At 37.5% G+C, this 20,258-nt stretch overlaps 1 long non-coding RNA gene across 1 annotated transcript in view; it reads right to left on the bottom strand.

Moving 5' to 3' along the window:
- Window positions 1-2,431: 2,431 nt before the first annotated feature.
- LOC116591829 overlaps window positions 2,432-20,258 on the bottom strand; it is a 32,147-nt gene continuing 14,320 nt past the window's right edge. Inside the window, exons 2-3 of the long non-coding RNA XR_004286176.1 lie at window positions 14,052-14,106; window positions 2,432-2,601 (exon numbers count right to left, since the gene is read on the bottom strand). This is a non-coding gene — a long non-coding RNA (uncharacterized LOC116591829). The remainder of the gene's footprint in view (window positions 2,602-14,051; window positions 14,107-20,258) is intronic.

Here is a 20,258-nt window from a genome sequence, read left to right as displayed (position 1 = left end):
ACAGATTTCAGGTTATCAAGAAATCAGGATATTTACAGTCCAATTTCCCAGGTTCTAGTGAGTGTTAAATTTGAAGAACATTTATACTTGACTGTTCATTTTTCAAATTGCTTTAAAAGAATTTTCCTTAATCGCCCACTCCCAAAAAGCCATTCTCCTGCCTAAATTTCTAAGTAAACTTGAAAGGTTTTTTTGTATATGCAGCATTAAAATATATACCAATTCTTCCATCTTAAAGGATCAGAGAAAATGTTTTCTTCCACAGAGTGACTGGCTCCAAAAACAGGCAAGAGAAGAAAAGAAAGAAAGAAAGAAAGAGAGAAAGAAAGAAAGAGAGAAAGAGAGAAAGAAAAGAAAAGAAAAGAAGAAGAAAATAGGCTATATTGAGTACCAATTTTCAAAATGTTTGGAACTTTTATAGGACCCTAGAGGAATTTCCCTGGGTCAGGCTGCTCCTCTCTTTCAGTTAATTCCCTGGAAATTATGAGTTTTCTTCTATTCTGTAATGTGGAAATATTAACCCTTCCAACGGTATGCTCTTAAGTAATAAGACTATACTGACTGTTCGTATTTTGTGATTAACCATAATTTTTCAGATGACTAAAGGGATTGAATAAATCTTTGAGATAAAGTAGTTTCCATCAAACATCTTTATCTGCTGACAGATGAGAACTAGATATAACTCTGGCATAAAAGTTTCAGTAGAAAAGCCAAATAAAGAGTCAAATTCACCAACCACTTGAGAATCCCCAAAAGGCAATACACATCTCACAAAGAATACAATTATAATGTTAAAACTACTGGTGAAGAAGAATTGTGCTATAAACTTAGGAAAGAGCACAAATGTTTAGTGTTAAAACTACCAAAACATATTTCCCATCTTCGGTTTACATATAAATGAAATATGGCTATGAGGTTTTGGTGTAAAAGTTCCAAAAAAGTATGCTGTGTAGACAAGAATATTATCTTTATATTTTTGTAAAAAATTATGGAGTTAACAATTTCAAAAATAACACTAGGATAACCAGCCAAAAGTTTGTAAGAAAAAAAATAATTAGATTCCTGCCTCACACAATGCATATAAAAAAATTCCAAGTAGATAAAAGAGCTGAATATTAAACTCAGATAAAAACCACAAACTAACAACTATAAAATTAAAATGAACTATAGGCATATATATGTCTGCAATTATGGCTGGAAAAGCTCTTCCTAAGAAAAAACAGAAATCTCAGAATCTATCATAAAAATATTTATTATTTGTTTTGAAAAAGATTCCTTAAACATAATTTTGATAAATTATAAATCGAATAACAATCCATAAAACAAATATAAAAAGAATTAATATCCAGAGTATATAAAAAGAGCCCTTATAAATAAATATGAAAGAATAACCAAATAGAAAAAAGAATATAAGAACAAAAAATACAAATGGCCAATAAATGTATGAAAAGATGTTTTACCTCCCTGATACTAAGGGAGATTAAAAAATTATGTTAGGGGCACCTGAGTGGCTTAGTCAGTTGGGCCTCTGCCTTTGGCTCAGGTTATGATCCCAGGGTCCTGGGATTGAGCCCCAAATTGGGCTCCCTGCTCAGAGGAGAGTTTGCTTCTCCCTCTCCCTCTGCCCCCTTTCTGGTGGTGCTCTCTCACTATCACTCTTACGCATGCACTCACTCGTGCTCTCTCTCTCTCAAATAAATAAGTGAAATCTTTAATAAAAATAATGTTTTATCTTTTTTGACCATTAGGTTAGCAAAATGCTTACAAAATTGTTTATACCCAGCACCAGAGAGAAAATGGACACATATAAACTGTTGGTGGGAGTGTCATTTGATAATGCCTTTTTAGAAGGCAATTTAGCCAACACATTCTCATTTAAACATTAATAACAACATGAATTCCAGTAGTTATGATCCTAGGAATTCTAGAAATCCAGTTTCTAAATATTTTATTTCTCATATGCAAAAACATGTATGTATTAGGAGCTTAAATATGGCATTACTTTTAGTAGAGAGCAAAATATTGAGATAACTTAGACTGTGGGTTCTAGAATCAGATAGCTTATGGTCCAGTCAGATTGCTTTATATACTAACTAGGTGACTTTTTATTTGACTTCTAGATTTATATATTTGTGAAATATTTCAAACTTATAAGGATTAAATAAGAATATACAAGTAAAGAGCTTAGAATTCAGAGCAGAGAATATTCATTATTTACTAAGCTCTCTTCCTTTAGTATTAGAATCTTGGTTTTGTTAGGGGGAAAAATGTAATCAATTAAAAAAAAACATGTTTCTTAGATGCAAGTCTTCCTTCCGTCTAAGGATAACCAGGTGTGACACACTTCTAGTTAATGTGATGTAAGAAAAAAAAAAAAAAAATCACTGGGTATATGATCCTAGGGTGCCATAACAAAGGATTATAGAGTTGGTGGCTTAAATAACAAAAATTTATTTTTTCACAATTATAGAGGTTAGAAGTCTGAGACCAAAGTGTTGTTAGTTTCTTCCAAAGCCTCTTCTTTCATTGGATTGTACATGGCAACCTTCTCCTTGTATCTTCACATGGTCTTCCTTCTGTGTGTGTCTGTCCTCGTCTCCTCTTCATATAAGGACATGAGTCATATAAAAATAAACAAAATGACCTCATTTTAACTTAATTACCTTTTTAAGACCCTATATCCAAATACAGTCACATTCTGAGACACTGGGAGTTAGGAATCCAAAATATGAATTTGTAGGGGAAAGCACAGTTCAGCCAACAACAGCAGGGTTTTCAGGAAAGCACCTTACAGGGGCATAAGCCTTATTTTCATGTTGTATCTCTTCCTCGTTCTGGCAGGGATGCAGATGAGAGGTCTGAAGCTGGAACAGCCTTTTTGTGATCCTAAAGGTAAAGCTAAGAGATCTCAGAATCTTCAATCCTGCCATATTCAAACTGCAAGAATATCATCAACTAACCCTACTTCTGAGCATCTTGGTAAGCACATATTGGAGGTAAGGGAGGGGGAAGGATTTAGAACTTAACTTGTTATTCAAAGTTTCTGTCACATGTAGCTGAACCCAAATACACACTGAGGTGAGCAGTGTTTAATAAATTCTAATTTCCAATAATTATAATTAAAAGGGTTTTTTTTTTAAGAAACCTAAATGTTCATCAATGGAGAATATTTTAAAAAACAAGGTAAATGCAAACTGTACAGTCACTGTGAAAATAGTATGGAGGTTCCTCAGAAAGTTAAAAATGGAACTACCCTATAACCCAGCAATTGCACTATTAGGAATTTACTAAAAAGATACAAAAATACAGATTCAAAGGGGTACATGCACCTCAATGTTTATGGTAGCATTATCAACATTAGCCAAACTATGAAAAGAGCCCAAATGTCCTTTGACTGATGAATAAAGAAGAGTCTTTCTAGAGAGCTTAATAAATTATAAATATTATATTAAAATTATATTTAAAGAGAATTCCACTTGCAGCATGACAGTGTGAGGAGCATTGTGGACCCATTCTCCAGTAAAAATGGGGGGAAATTTTTTTTGAAAAAGAATGAATTTGAAGGACTCATACTTCCTGATTTCAAAATTTACTACAAAGTTACAGTAATCAAAACTGTATAGTTTTGGCCTAAGAATATATAAAAATCCAGTAGAACAGAATTAAAAACATAGAAATAAACTCAATGTTCTATCAATCTATGGTCAATTGATGTTTTACAAGAATGAAAAGACCATTCGATGGGGAAAGAACAGTCTTTTGAGCAAATTATTCTGGAAAACTGTATATCAACATACAAAAGAATGAAATTGGACCTTTATCATGTACAATATACAAAAATTAATAAGAAATTAATCAAAGACATGAATTTAAAATCTGTAACTATAGGACTCTTCTAAGAACATATGCATGACCTTGGATTTGGCAATCGAATCTTAAATATGACATCAAAAGCATAGGCAACAGAAGATAAAATAAACTGGACTTGATTAAAATTTTAAAAACTTTGGTTCATTGAAAGGTACCATGGAGAGAATGAAAAGTCAGTCCATTCAACAAATGGTACAAAACCAGCTGGGCATCAACATGAAAAAAAAAAAAAATCCATATACAGACTTTACATCCTTCAAGAAAATTAACTCAAAATAACACAGATCTAAATATAAAATGCAAAACTATAAAATTTCTAAAAGGTAACATAGAAGAAACTCTAGGGCAATGACTTTTTTTTTTTTTAAAGATTTTATTTATTTATTTGACAGAGAGAGATCACAAGTAGGCAGAGAGGCAGGCAGAGAGAGAGAGAGAGAAAGAGGGAAGCAGGCTTCCTGCGGAGCAGAGAGCCCGATGTGGGGCTCGATCCCAGGACCCTGAGATCATGACCCGAGCCGAAGGCAGCAGCCAAAACCACTGAGCCACCCAGGCGCCCCTGACATTTTTTATATAACACCAAAGTACAGTCCATGAAAGAAATAATTGACCAGCTGGACTTCATTAAAATTAAAAATTCTGCTCTGTGAATGGCAATGTCAAGTGCATGTGAAGATAAGCCACAGACTGGTAGAGAATTTTTAAAACAGATACGTCTGATAGAGGACGCCTATCCAAACTACACAAATAAAAATTTAAACTCAACCAAAAGAAAACAACCCAGTTTAAAAATAGGCAAAAAAATAAAATAAAAAAAAAATCTGAACACACATGGGACCAAAGAAGATATACACATGGAAATAAGCATATGAAAATATGCTCAGTATTATTTATTGCTAAGGAATTACAAGTTAAAACAAAAAAGAGACATCATTACAAGCTTTCTAGAATGACAAAAATTCAAAACACCACCAACAACAGTTTGTGAGGGTGTGGAGCAACAGGAATTCTCATTCACTGCTGGTGAGAATGTAGAATGGTACAGCTACTTCAGAAAATACTTTGGCAGTTTCTTGCAAAGCTAAACTTAGGCTTGCCATAAGATCCAGCAATTGCACGCCTACATATTTACCCAAATGAACTGAAAACTTATGTTCACGCGAAAACATACATACAAATATTTAGAAGGTCTTTATGCTCCTCAAAAACTACAATCATGATTTCCTTCAACAGGTGACAGGATAAACAAACTTGGTATATGATTAAATGGAATATTATTCAGCAACGAAAAGAAACGAGCTGTCAAGCCACGAAAAGACATGGAGGATCTTTACATGCATATTACAAAATAAAAGAAGCCAGTCTGAAAAGGCTACTTATTGTATGCTTCCACAAGTGTATGACAGTTTGGAAAAGGCAAAACCGTAGTGCTGGTAAACAGATCAGTGGTTACCAGTGGTTACCAGGGGTTCAGTGGGTGGCAAAGGAGGCCTGGTTGATAGGTAAAACACAAGGGGATTTTAGAGTAGTAAAGCTACTTTGTATGATACTGCAGTGGTGAGTATAAGATGTTAAGCATTTGTCAAAATCCACTGACTTTTATAGCACAAAGAATAAATCTTAATGTATGCAATTTTTAAGAAATAATTTCAGAGTTTGGAGGACCCTGGAATGGAATGTAGAAAGTGGTAAAAGAATTTAAATGTAATACAAATCCCAGTTGGGGGACATTGTATAAAGTATCTGACCAATAATCTGCAAAACTGTCAAGGTCATCTAAAACAAGAGAAGTCTGAGAAACTGTTAAAACCAACAGCTGCCTAAGGAGACTTGACTATTAAATTTAATGTGGTATCCTGGATGGGATCCTAGAACAAAAAAAAGGAAATTAGGACACAGTTATGAAAAAGAAAAGACAAACCACAAACTGGGAGAAAATATTTGCAAAACACATCCCTGAAAAAGAATCTGTATGTAGGGGCGCCTGGCTGGCTCAGTCAGTGGAGCATGAGATTCTTGATCTCAGGGTTGTGAGTTCAATCCTCACACTGGCTTTAGAACTTTGTATCTAAAAGGTACAAATAACTCTTAAAACTTAACAACAACATTAAACAAGAGGCAAATTAAAAAAAAAAATCATGTGTGAGGAACATTAAGACACTCTATATTATCTTTGAAATAATTCTATAAAATTAAAACTGTTCTAAAATAAATGTTTATTTTTACAAAATCCTTCATAGCTTCATATCAACTTTAAAACAATCCAGATATAAGATTTCATCTCATCTTTGTATAGACAAGTTGGGACAAAGCAGTGAAGTTCATTTATGCTTCATTATTCCTGAAGCATGAGTGATAGGTTCTTGCTTGTTTCATTTTTCCCTAAAGCCAAGGGGTGTGTGTGTGTGTGTGTGTGTGTGTGTGTGTGTGTGTGTGTGTGTATGTCTTGGGGGCGGAGAGGGGACAGTGGAGGAGATAATGTGAAATATTTCTTCCATTTTATGATGCTCTTTTTTCACTTTTAAATTTCTAAAGCCAGGATGTTGTCTACAGTTGATGGGAACATTTAATATGGTAGAATTTTGTTTAGTTTGCTTAGGTTCCTTTCCTGTTTGGCTATTATTAAATCTGTTGCACATCTTACAATCTATGGTATTTTATAATTGAAGAAAGATGGCATATGAACTCCATACAGTGTACAGAACAATAATGTCCTTCCCAAAAGAATCTTTCAGTTCCCGTTTCAGTTCATGTGACAGGCTAACTCTTCCCCGAGGAGGAAGTTTCATTTGTTTATTTTTGTATTCACAATTGTACTTTGTGAGTTCATAGGTCAAGCTTTACTGAACAGTAAAGTAAAACAGTAAGAAAGCTGAAATGCTGTTTTACATACATACACTCAAGGCCTTCTAACTGTCCCCAGCCAAGTTAAAAAATACCCCAAGCTGCTGGTAGCTGAATGTTACATACTTTTTTGTTTCGTATCATGCCTCTAGAGAATGGAGTGTGATATTTGGGTAATATCAATACTGAAACCTGTGCCAAACCTCAGCAAAAGTGCAAAATAGATTAAATTTGCATCTTTTGCAAAGCATACTCTCTTACAGATGGATGTTATCACCCATCCTCTCCTCTTTAAAGCCCTCAGCTCTCCCTAGTGGCTCCATCGACTCTCCTCACCGTGGGATTATAATCTTCAAGTTCTTTTCCTGACTTTTCCCATTTATAGTTCCCATTTTTTTAGACACTCCTCTGTACTTTCAGATACAGATGTGATTGTTGACAATGCATGAATACTAATATATTAACACAGGGGTCTGCAAACTCCAGGCTTGGCCAAATAAACTCCTGCCTATTTTTGTAAATGTAGTTTCTTTCGATCGAGCCATACTCATTTGTGTAGTATTTAGTAATGTCTTTGGAAGCTTTGGCTCTTCAATGACAAAGTTGAGTATTTGCAACAGAGAGCAAGTAGCCCACAAAGTCTAAAATATTGGCTATCTGGCCTTTTATATAAAGTTTGCTGACCTGTGTTTTGGTCTATCATTGTGTTGGGACATAGGCATCATTTAGGTGGTAATGGATTTGAAAGGGTCCTACTACGTAACAGGAGGTAACCACTGTATTCCTCCTCACTTTTATTTTACAAAAGCTTTGTAGAAACAACCCATGAAGCGAAAGTTGTGATAATAATTTTGAGAGAAAACTTTTAAAATGCAGCATGCTGAAAGCACAGGTATTTCAGCAAGATTATCTGACAAATAGGTCACTTTATACCTATAATTGAGAGCGAGACATATTGGCTAAAGTACAGCAAAATTAGGTGACTTCCACAAATATTATTTTCTAAATAGTTTATGTGAACCCAGCTACTGATCTGGTTGTGTATGTTAGAGCCCCACCTTATTAAATAATTTTATTAAAGGACTTTGTCAGATGCTGATTGAGCCTGTAGATGAAAAATTAGAGAGCAACAGATATGTTGACTGAAAGAATAGTGACCTTAAAAGCTTGAAACAGGAGCTAACTATGCCTACGTGTCACCTAACAGGAATTTAATGAAAAATCTTAATTGTGGTATACAAAACCACTTGTACAGCTATAAAATAGGAGTTTCATGGTTTAGTAGCCTGGGTAGGAAATACATTAGGATTTAGCAGACAGTAAACTCAGTATGATTCTGCTTTGCATCGCGACTGCCAAGAAAATTTAATTATATTATATTATTTATATTTATATTATATTAAATTTTAATTATATTATATTAAAACATGTCTAGAAGGTGGGTGGATATAGGCATACAATTTCCAGATAGTGTGTTGTGTTGTGTTAAATGTTGAACTTTCAAAGAAACTTTCACAAATGGGAGCATGTTGAAAGGAGACCAGCCAGGTGAGGAGCCTGAAATTAAGTCATAAAAATAAAATCAGTCAGAAAGGGAGCACAGATAGTCCCAGACTTAAGGTGGTTAGATTTAACAGATTTATTTATTTATTTATTTATTTATTTATTTATTTATTTTACTGTGTGATGGTGCAAAAGCAATGCACAATCAGCAGAAACTGTACTTTGATTTTTTAAGTTGGGTCCTTTCCTGGGCTAGTGTTATTCACAGAACACGCTCTCACAATACTGGGCTGTGAGCCACAGGTCACAGTCAGCCCCACCATCAGGAGGGCAATAACTTAACAACCATTCTGCACCCATGTGACCATTCTGTTTTTCACTTTCAGTATTCAATAAATTACATGAAACAGTCAATACTTAATTATAAAATAAGCTTTGTATTAGATGATTTAGCCCAACTCTAGTCTATGTATGTATTCTGAACTCATTTAATTTCGGTGAGGGTAAGCTATGATATTCAGTAGATATTGTATATTAAGTGCATTTTTGACAGGATATTTTCCATTTACAACGGGTTTATTAGACATAACCTCATTATAAACTGAGGAAGATCTGTATTTGATCTGGTGTATTCAGATATTTAAAGGCATGCCCTGAAGTTTTAACCTTGCCTATAGCACTAATCTTTGGTTCAACATTAAATAAACACACACACACACACACACACACACACACACACACACCCCACAGGAATAAAGACACAAATAAACCCATTAGAATTGTCTCAAAAGAGAATTAACTGAATTAGGTGTACATTCATTGACACTGGGGTGATAAAAGCAGAAAAAGAAGGGTCATTCAGGGTTTGGAAGCTAAACTAAGTATTTCCTAAGTCCTCTCCTTAGAAATTTCTCAGATTCATAATTCTTTAGGTTTCAGATGCCAAGTAGTTGATGAGGCTTAAGGGAAATGCCTCACTGGAAAGGACCTTGCCAGGACAGTCCCAATTCCTGATTCCTGGCTCCTACCCACATATCCACCTTTGTCTTCCACTAGGCCAGGTTTGTGTCTTACAAAACTGGGGATACTTGATCATTTATTACCTACAAGAAGAATTTCCTCCTGCTTTATCTAATAATATAAATGTTCTCTAAGCATGTTTTAAACCTTCCAACCTATAGGCATATATGGTTCCATCTCTCCAACACGAAGTGACTCTCCAGGACACCCTCTGTCCACTCTGCTTATCTAAAGAATACCTTTCTTTAAAGGTTCTACTCATCCATGAAGGCTTCTTAAATGATTCCAACAGTGATTATATCTACCTCCATGTATCTTCAATATTTCTCACCCAGGACAAATGATATTTCTTTGTATGGTGATTTTTCTTTATCAGCCCTGACTCTTCCTTTTTTTTTTTTTTTTTTTTTAGGATTTTATTTATTTATTTGAGAGAGAAAGAGAGAGGACATGAGTGAGGGGAGAGGCAGAGGGAAAAGCAGACTCCTGCTGAGCAGGGAGCCCAATGTGGGACCCCATCTCAACCCTGAGTTCATGACCTGAGCTGAAGGCAGTTGCCCAACCAACTGAGCCACTCAGGCGCTCCAGCCCTGATTCTTTTTTTTTTTTTTTTTTTAAAGATTTTATTTATTTATTTGACAGAGAGAAATCACAAGTAGATGGAGAGGCAGGCAGAGAGAGAGAGAGGGAAGCAGGCTTCCTGCTGAGCAAAGAGCCCGATGCGGGACTCGTTCCCAGGACCCTGAGATCATGACCTGAGCCGAAGGCAGGGGCTTAACCCACTGAGCCACCCAGGCGCCCCTCCAGCCCTGATTCTTATGATGGTCATAACATGGGTTATATCTACCTACCTTGTGCCTTCCCACAGACCAGAGGCTCAATATATAGCTTCTGATAAGGCCAAAAGGTCCAGGAGTGACCAACTGTTCTGCCTCTGAATAGAACCAATCCTGAATGAAATAATATAATGAGATAATTCCTCACAGATTCTCTGACCCATGACTCACGACAAAATGTGATTATTATACAGTTCTCATACTCTGCAGTTACCAGAGACAAAGATGAGCTTTGGTAGGTACCTGCAGATTAGGAAGGCTTTTGGCAGTGCTTTACCAGGATTGTCCCTGCAGAATTATGAATTAAGCAGTTCTGCCATGGTAAATCTCATAGTCTTTTCTGCACAATGAAGTCAGTCTTCATTTTCTACATTCACTTCCTTTTTCATCTTTTTCTCTCCCTGGAATTTGTTTTGCAAGAACACTTTAATGCATTTATCTCTTTCGCTCAGCTTGTGAAATTACTCATCCCTGGGATGCATAATTGAGAGGTGTCCTATTACACCCATGGGATTAGAGGCTTTATGAATCACTCCAACATGAGAAAAATGTTTTTATAAGAAGCACTGGATTTATGTGAAAAAGGTACAAAGACTTTTTAGTAACCCTGGCTCTTGGTATGGGCAGGCCTACAAGGGAAAATTTCTATACATGCAGGCTGCAAATTACGTATCATTGGCAACATTTAAATGTAAAAATGCCCTCATGCAGCAGGCTCTTTTTAACTGGGAATTTTCAATGTACATTTTCATTGGATTCTCCTCCTCAGAGACCTAAGATTTTGACACATTGGAAGGGAATGTCTTTAAACCTGCCACCAGTGCATGGCAGACCTTTAAAATTGTCATTGCAGTTTCCCCAAGCATATGGACATGTGTGGTATGGGAAAGGAGTAATTATCTTTAAGGAAATGCTACTAGGATGAGTTGCCTGAGAGTGAATATGGAATTCTCGGCACATATTTTAGAATACCACGGCAACTTTTTAAAACTTGGACAGTTAGCGGTATTTTGCTTGAAATCAGGAGTTTAATTTTATTAACCAGACGTCCTAGAGTTCTAGATCCATTGTGATTGTTGTGTGTGTGTTTAAGCGTATGTGTGCATACATTCATTATCATTTAAATTACATTCACTCAAATTAGTTTTAGGCTATCAAGAAAATTTTTGAGAACACTAAGTGTCTCCTTGTTAGTCAAGCATTGTTGGAATTTCACTAAATGACATTCATTCTTAAAAAGGGCCTTTTAATGAAATGGCTAGTACCGGTGACAGTGTCAGGCCTCAGAGAAGTGTGGTTTGTGGTTGGAAACCTTACGACTTCTAGTTCTCTAAAAGGTGTTCCTTTTCTCCCCATCTTCCTTTTGAAGTGTCTGAACTTATTTACCTTTTAGGAACTTCTTTCAGGAAAATATCTAAAGCTCTTTCACATAAATGGAAATGAATCATTGAATGTAACATAGCTGAGTTGCACTCGGGACTTGAATCTCATCTAAACCAACTCCTTTATAATTCCAAAGAAATGAAACGTAGTCCAAAGAAATTAAGTATGCAACCAAATTATTAAAATCTGGATTCATGAAAAGTGTGTCCATTCCTCCTCGTCACTGCCCTTTGAAGTCTACTATAGGAAATATCCTTCCCTGCTATGGGATGAAATCTTAGGCTGAAAGCATTGCTTTTCCAGTCACTATAAAAAAATAATGAATAGTGTAACTGAGTAGTCTAATTTTTCAGGCATTGTACAGCTTAGTATCTGTATTAGTCAAATTGGAGTACAAGATGGATTGGGCAGTTTAAACAGCAGAAATTGTTTTCTTACAGTTTCAGAGGCTAGAAATTCTGAGATCAGAGTGCTAGTCAGTTTTGTTCCTGATTAGGACTCCCTTCTTGGTTTGCAGACGGTTACCTTCTTGAAGTGTCCTGCTATGGCATAGGGAGAGATAGCTTCTCTCTCTTCCTCTTCTTATAAAATCATCAGTCCTGTCAGATTAGGGCCCCAAACTTATAACCTTATTTAGCCTTAATTACCTCCTAAAAGGACTCTCTTCAATTATAGTCACCTTGGGGGGGGGGGGGTTAGTGCTTCAACATATGAATGTGGGGGGCAGGGGAACACAGTTCAGTCCATGGCAATATCAAAGCTTCACACTCTTATCTACTTCCTGGAGCTAACGTTTTTGGAAGGGATTAGCTTTGTTTGGGTTTATTTTATCCTTCTTCTTGGCTTTGGCATTCCTCCTCTATTCACAAAGCTGTTGCTCTTGTCCGTGGTGTGGAGGAAGGATGGGGAAAAAAAGAAGTGGTACCGCATAGTTCTCTGAGCTGTCCATGCCTCTGGGCAGATCTGTAAAAGTTAGTAACTTTAGGGTATCTTTGGGGTTCTTCAAAGATACCTGTTATTATCAGAGATCCTGCTGAAGACTCCATATTGCATGTCTCCTCCAGCTGACTGTGTATGACATCTCCCTCTGTCCCAGGTTCATATGTCCCACAGAGACTCTCCCTGTTGTGTCACCTCTAGTGACCTTCTTATTTGGGCTCCCTTTCCAGATAACTCAAATCCTGCTTCCTTCTGTGGGGCCTCAGAAATATCTACCTCAGCCTATGAGAAAGAATAATCAAAGCTAACTCTTACTATGTGCCAAGCACTTAATGTATTTCAGTTCATTTCATTCTCACAATACTCCTTTGAATTATTTCCACAAAGCCACAGAAAAAATTAGTTACACAACCACAAACACTCGGTTAATACCTGGTAGAGATGAGATCTGAACTAAAGCAGGAACGCTTCAGAGCCCACGTACTTCATCACTATGGCACATTGAAGGAATAGCCTAGAATGCTTCCTTCCCTCTCAGTCTGTCTCCTCACCCTTCAGTGAGGCAGTTCCAGTCCTTTCCAAGTGTAAATCAGGAAACCCAACCAAGAGGCACATACTAGGCTCTACAACGACCTCACGTGGGCCTGCCGCACCCATTAGTGTGGAAGTGGAAAATACCACTTGTGTTCCCCCACGAGGAGGAGGAGAATAAGCAGGATCCTAATGCCTTTAAAGAAATTCTCATTAATGAACTCTAATAGAGTCCACATGGTTTGTTGGAGTAAAATTCAAAGAACAAATGTTGGGATCCCCTTATTTGTAACTCCTATTCGGATGGCCTAGAACCTCCAATTAGAACATAGGGGGACTTGGTACCTGGTACTTTCAGCTTAAAGGTCTCACCTGAAAACTTCCAAGAGAGGAAATATCCCAATTGAACATTCTATTTAGTGAATTTCGCAGTATCACAAAAATACCCAGTTGCAAGACTAGAAAGAAAACTGTCACCTGAGGGGCGCCTGGGTGGCTCAGTGGGTTAAAGCCTCTGCCTTCCCAGGGTTCTGGGATCGAGCCCCGCATCGGGCTCTCTGCTTGGCAAGGAGCCTGCTTCCCCCTCTCTGCCTGCCTCTCTGCCTGCTTGTGATCTCTGTCTGTCAAATAAGTAAGTAAAATCTTCCAAAAAAAAAAAAAAAAGAAGAAGAAGAAGAAGAAAAAGAAAACTGTCACCTGGCTGGAAAAATTAAGTTAATAAATCTCCAGAGAAATTTGCATTTTTTTCAGAGATATAAAGGGTAAAATGACAACAGATATGGATATCTGTAGTGCATGTGTAGTAGCGTGTGTGTGTGTGTGTGTGTGTGTGTGTGTGTGTAATCTGTCTACAACCCACTTTCCCTTCTCTAATAACAGCAACCTGATTTCCTTCTAAGAAGCTACTCTGCCCATACCTCATGCTATGTGATGCAGGCAAACCAGTTCCCATAGTTCTAGGGAGGATTTATGACCTAAGTCCAGGCAATCATCAAATCTCATTTCTCTGCCCATACGTAATAACTGGTGGAGATGTGCAAGTGATGTGGTTTAGTGTGGTGAATGCCTCCTTACATGCATTCTGGAACTTTTGGGAAATAGGTGATTTATTTATTTTGGACTTACCAAATAGGTTGAATCCAATTGGTAGTCCACTTTGCCACCGGCGGAGATAACCTACCTAAGCATAAAGCCAAAACACAGGAAAATAGTCCAAAAAAAGGAGAATAAATCATGATGGCATAACCAGAAAACATGGATCCAGTCATGTCTGAAACCAAAGCCTTGAAATTTTCCATTATATTGAACTAATAAATTCACTTATGTATTAATTTATCTTTTATTTGCAAATAAAAGATCATAATTGAGTATTGTTTTCAACATTATGGAAAAAAAAGAAGTTTTCACGGGAGTTACCACTCAGTTTTGGTTGAGTTTCCTGATACTTCTGAAGTCATATTTCATATGTAGTTGATTTCCCTGCCTATGCCCCAGACACTGTCAATGCCCGATCTGCATTTGGTAGTAACATTGTGCAGAACCACTGGCTTGCATATTTAATCACCTGAGATTCTTTGAGGACTTCAGGCTATTGAAGATTTTTCTGCTCCTGTGCTGGTAGGCCAGAATATCTGGGTACTTAATGCCCTCTGGGTACAGCTCTCAATTAATGGCTGTCAGAAGTTGGTAAATAAATACCTTAGTTCCCTCATACCTTATCTGAGATGACACATAGCCTATCAGAGGTCCCTAGTAAGACTGAGCTACTATATCCACAAAGGTAGCCTGTTCAATAATAAACAATAATAGACATTTATTGGCTGCCTTCCCTATCCTAATTCACCATTTTCATCAAGTAAACTACCCGTACTCGGGTAGGGGTACTCTGCTGTTGGGAAACCCAGTTTAAGACACTCTGCATTGACTATATGCCCTCCAACATACTTATGTGTGCAGTGGTGATTATGACTATGAATGTACATGGACAGACCTCAGTACTCCCGGGTTTTCAAAATCACCTCAAGTATCAATTCCCCTGTTCCACCTTGCTGGAACAGGTGAAAGGGAGAGAGGTCATCCTTAGTTGTATTCTTTTTCAGTTCTAAGGCTCTCAACCACTCAAAACACGGGAGGACAGTGTCCTAAGACAACACCTTGTTCTATCTCCCAAAGCCTTGCTAGCCTTGGCAGAGATACCAGAACAGAGGAATGAGACAGGTAGCTCTCCTAGAGAAAGAAATCACAGAGTTACCTTGTATCTCTGAGTATTAGAGGATTTTCCCCTCTCATCTAAAGGAGGAAAATGGGACAAGAATAGACTTTCCGTAAGATTTATCATACATTCTGGACAATTAAGAAAATAAAATTTCTCCATAAAAAATGAAAAGAAAAAGTAAAATATTACTGCAAATCAACTGATCTAAGCTGGAACTGCTGCATGCAACCTGGAAAATATAGTCACCCTAAGTAAGATCCAAGGTAAAAAACAACAACAACAACAACAAAACCAGACTTCTTCTTCAACACAAAGGTTACAAAGTGCCCCCAAATACTTCTGCTAAGCAGGGCTTTCATGCTTCTTAAGTGACTTGCCCACCCTTGCCCGGTCTTATATTCTTAAAATTATCTTTCCATTCATCAACATGCTTCCCATTTTACCATCTACTTTCTATTTCCTCAAACGAGATTAGTGTTCCCTAATAATATAGGCACTTTAGCTGTCCCCCAGGAACATTTTCATTTTAACAGAGGTTTGTGCAATTATGAAATGTACTATTTAAAAGAAATGGCAATAACAGGGCAAGTAAAAATTTTAAGTAATACAGAGTAGATATTTGGGACAGGAAAACTTTCATATATTCTGCTAAAAAAAAAAAATGGGGCTTCTAGCTTTTGATTTCAGGTATAGAGGTTTTCAGTAGGGTCTCAACATAGCTCCCTGCCTGCTGTAGCTTTCTTATTCCATTTCCTGCTTTGCGAAGTGCGACCCCTGCAGCTTCACAGGGTAAGGCCGTGTCCTGGGGCTTTGTCTTCAGGACTTAGGCAGACACGGATAGAGTCTATCTATATAAACAGCTTATGTGCTAGGATTTGGGTACCCGCCCCTCTCCAAACGTTATTTCATATTCTAATATGATCAGATTTCAGAGTCACAGAGTACCTTTCTTTTTCCCTTGATGAGGGTGCCACTGCCTAAACATTTTTTTTTATAAAGTACATGCAGTAACTTTTTCTGTGAACTCACAATATTGCCATAATCTCCCACAGTTGTTGTTATTATTTTTCCATTTCATTGAACCAAGAAAACAGAAGCACATATCTGAGTGCACACATACACCTTATCTCTATGCCCTTTAGACATAAGGGTTTTCAAAACAAACAAACAAATAAAGACTATTAATTTTGAGTATCAGTCTTACATACTGGTTACTCAGGTAATGTTTTAAAATTTTCAAATGTGTTCTTTTACATCTCAGAAAGAGTAATAACCTTTGCGCTGAGTATATAACATATATGTGGGGGAAAATATAAATTCTTACCAGAATATTTTCAATGAGAAAAAAACAAGTTAATTGTTTCAGTTAGGAATTGTTCGGCTGCTAGGAACAAAGAAATACTCTAGTGACTTAAATGTGGAGGTTTTATTCTTTCAGTAAAGGAAGTCTAGAAGAAGACCCTCTAGAATAGGTATGCTATTTCCATGATGTCATCAAGAGCCAGCCCAGGCTCCTCTGTTTTTTGCTTCACCATCTTTAATGTAAGGCTTCAATTTTCAAGGTCAAAAGATGGCTCATGGAAGAAATAAAAAGTAGGGCCCTTTCTGGGCTTGAGGTTCCTCTGATAAGCAGAATAGGACATAATAAGTAAATAACCAATCCCTCTTAACCCTTTGTCTAATGTGGCTGTTCGCTAAACAATCACTTTTGTTAATGCTCAGTCTTCTCTTGGGAAAAAAATGCTCAGTTTCTTCTACATTTGATTTCTCCCTCTGCTTCTATCTCTAAGGTGATATGTAATCTGGTGGAAAAAGTGTGTGGCTTGAGTGAGTCGTTGTCTCTGACAGGGGAGTGCAATCCCCTAACTTCGTGGGTCTTTGCCGACACCCACACGTCTCCCATGCCCAGTCCCTGACATCCTGCTACCTAGATATCTTGCTGGCTCTCAGGGCCAAAGCTTGTAGTTATTGAACTCATAGCACATTTTTTGGCTACAGTGAAGCATGGAATATCTCTGCCTTCTTGGTATACCTCTAGCTCTGACTGGATATAGACCAATGCACCATCTCCCTATCCCAAATATAGCTTCCTAATTGGCAACCCATGAATTGCCTCTGCTCTCAACTCAATGTCCACACTACACAAGAAATGAAAGAGGCTCTGGAACGACCCTGAAATTCTATGTGTCTGACCATGACCTTCTGCCTTCTTAAATGAATTAGGCTGTCCCATGGTCCCATTGTCCCATAATCCTACAGAGCAATCTCCTCCTTAAGCACCAAGAAGGGAAATATGGTAATACCTTGGTATTACCATCATTTATCAAACATACTGCTTCTCTCTGGGTCAAAGCTGAGAGAGAGAAGTCTGGATATAGCATCTGACCTCTTGGAAACATTAATGTAGTTTCCACTTTTGCCTTTCTAAATACTTGAACTCATAAGCTTGGCACTAATAGACCTCAAGTATCCATCTGCTGAAGGAAGATTAGAATTTATTACAAGAGGAAACCATTTATTACAGTGAGAATGAAAAAAGGAAGGAGATATTCTGCTTCTGATATGCAAATAGGATAATGCTGTAGAAAAGTGCCTTGCAAGGCAGGATATCATCTTGAAAAATGATCTCCTAAATTTTTTTCATCTGTTTTCCTTATCCTTCTGCATTGCAATAACCAAGCTTGGAGAATCAGCTTCACCTGGAGGCTCTGTTTTCACCCAGTGTAGAGAATACACCCCTGTATTATTAAGGTTTGAAAGGAGGTAGAGTCATAAGAGAGGGTGCATTTAGAGGGGAAAGCTCACAGGAAGGACAGGTGAAAGATAACAGAAGAGGGAAGAAAGGCGATAAGGATCAACTTTCAAGCAAGACTATCAGACATGTTACTAAGCCTGGAGCCTTGATCATCCATACTTACTGGAATCTTGGCATGTCAAGTGAGGCCCTGAGATGTAGCTTTCCTCACCACATTTGATTTCTATATGACATGAAAAGGACATTGACGTGGTTGAGAATCTGGTGTGGGGTTTGGCAAATGGGATGGCTTTGGCAGGACAGGTGACTTTATAGAAAGAACTACAGAATAGACCACCATTTAGAGTCCTAGTAAGCATCACAGCATGACATTAGAGGTGTCTCTGGCACCATCAGAGACTGGGGTGGGGCCAAGTCATCCATTTCTTTATTCCATCCACTAGACTCTTACTTAATGATCAGAAAGACTAGGGTGTGCATCACCTCACTCCAACCTCAAACTGGTACAGAATGCTAAGTGGATAAGCAACAGTAGGTAGAAAGAGGACATTGCCTAGAGATTGCAGGGGCGGGGGTTGCAGGCTGTGCTCAAGGATAACAATGCCTTCCTGTCTCACCCTTCAACCCAGATACTTATTTGTCACTTAAGAAGAAAACAAAAGAAAAGGGGTGACTCAAACTGAGCTATTCCTTTTTCCAGAGAAACTGAATATTAATTACCTAAAGGAATTATATAAATCTAACTGGGTTAAGTTTTAAATTGGATTGGTATTTAGTCATTTCTTTTCCCAATCCTTGGTGGGTGGGGGCTGTCTTTACCTATCTGAATTATAGTAGGAAATAGGTTTTGACTCTCATTATTAGATGCAAAATCTCATCCAATCACTTGCTCTTCCATTTCAACATCCTGGAAAAAGAAATAAAATACTATGTATTCTGCAATAAAACTACTTTGGACTAATACTTAGGAATAACCAAATCTGCCTCCAAATCCTCATTAGCTATATTGATGAACTGAGCCCAAGCAATGAAGAAATTTTCACAGCTACATTTAGCCTGAGGCCCACTAGGCCAACACTTTTCCTGTTTTTTGTTTGTTGTTGTTGTTGTTGTTTTGTTTTTATCTTTACAGCCTCCTCACTCCTTGCCCTATTTATGTCTCCTAAGAGATGGACTATGTAAGCCTGTATAGGTACATATGGAACAACCCAAACTCTGTTAGCGGAAAGAAAAGAAAGGTACTCATGTAGGTCTAACTATATTGTATTTATTCCTCCTATTAAGGACTCAATGTATTTTGGCCCCCAAATCCTTAAAAGGGCCCGAGGGCATTATCTTGTACAATAGATAGCAATGGTCCCACTTCCTTCCCCTACTTCCACCTTGTCTCTGAGACATAACCAAGTGCCCTCCCTGAAGGTTTTGGTTCTTAAGAGCAGTAGGGTAACATGGTCCTCTGCTCACTACCTAAGAATATTTGCAGGAAAATTGCATGAGAGTTGAATCCTGCATATGATTTTATTTCAGATTCATAAAAGATTTTCTTTTTTTTTTTAAGATTTTATTTATTTATTTGACAGAGAGAGAGAGAGAGATCATAAGTAGGCAGAGAGAGAGGGGGAAGCAGGCTCCCTGCTGAGCAGAGAGCCCAATGTGGAGCTCCATCCCAGGACCCTGAGATCATGACCTGAGCCGAAGGCAGAGGCTTAACCCACTGAGCCACCCAGGCACCCCAAAAGATTTTTCTGTCAAGTAAACATTTTCCCACTTTTTCCCATACTTCTCAATTGGGATATAATATGAGTTTTTACATATGTGGGAGTGGGTCAATAAGTGTGAGAAATCACCCACTAACATTTTCCCCCCAAAATCAAATACTTAAAAAGACTGAAATAAAAATCACTATTAAATTCATATGAATTTATGCTAAAGCAAGACTTCAAAGTACTTTTATACATGAAGCAGGCAACTTCAAGCTATGGTCCCAAACCACCCCACACTCTCCATCCTGCCACTGCTCTCCATTCCTCAGAGACACATGCTGCCTCCAGCCACTGCCAAATCTTGTTTCTTAGAGATTGGAAGCTTTGGAGTTTGAGTCCAAACTCAAGAGGGACCCTATTTAAGAATAGAGTTCCTCTATGAAAATTTTCTACAAGAATAGTACAGTGATGAAATAAGTCATAATTTGAAGCAGTATATGATCATAGGTGTACATTCCAGACAACCCGACCTGCAGATTCATGATCCAAATTCTCAGAGGCAATCAGAGTTCTTGAATATTTAGATATGAATTATCCATATTTAATGAGCTAAACAGTACCAATTAGGTTTTGAAAGAAGATGAAGAAATCAGACTCAT

This window comes from Mustela erminea, chromosome 1 (genome assembly GCF_009829155.1).
Source record: "Mustela erminea isolate mMusErm1 chromosome 1, mMusErm1.Pri, whole genome shotgun sequence".
NCBI lineage: Eukaryota > Metazoa > Chordata > Mammalia > Carnivora > Mustelidae > Mustela > Mustela erminea.
This window is presented reverse-complemented; position numbering and strand designations above follow the sequence as displayed.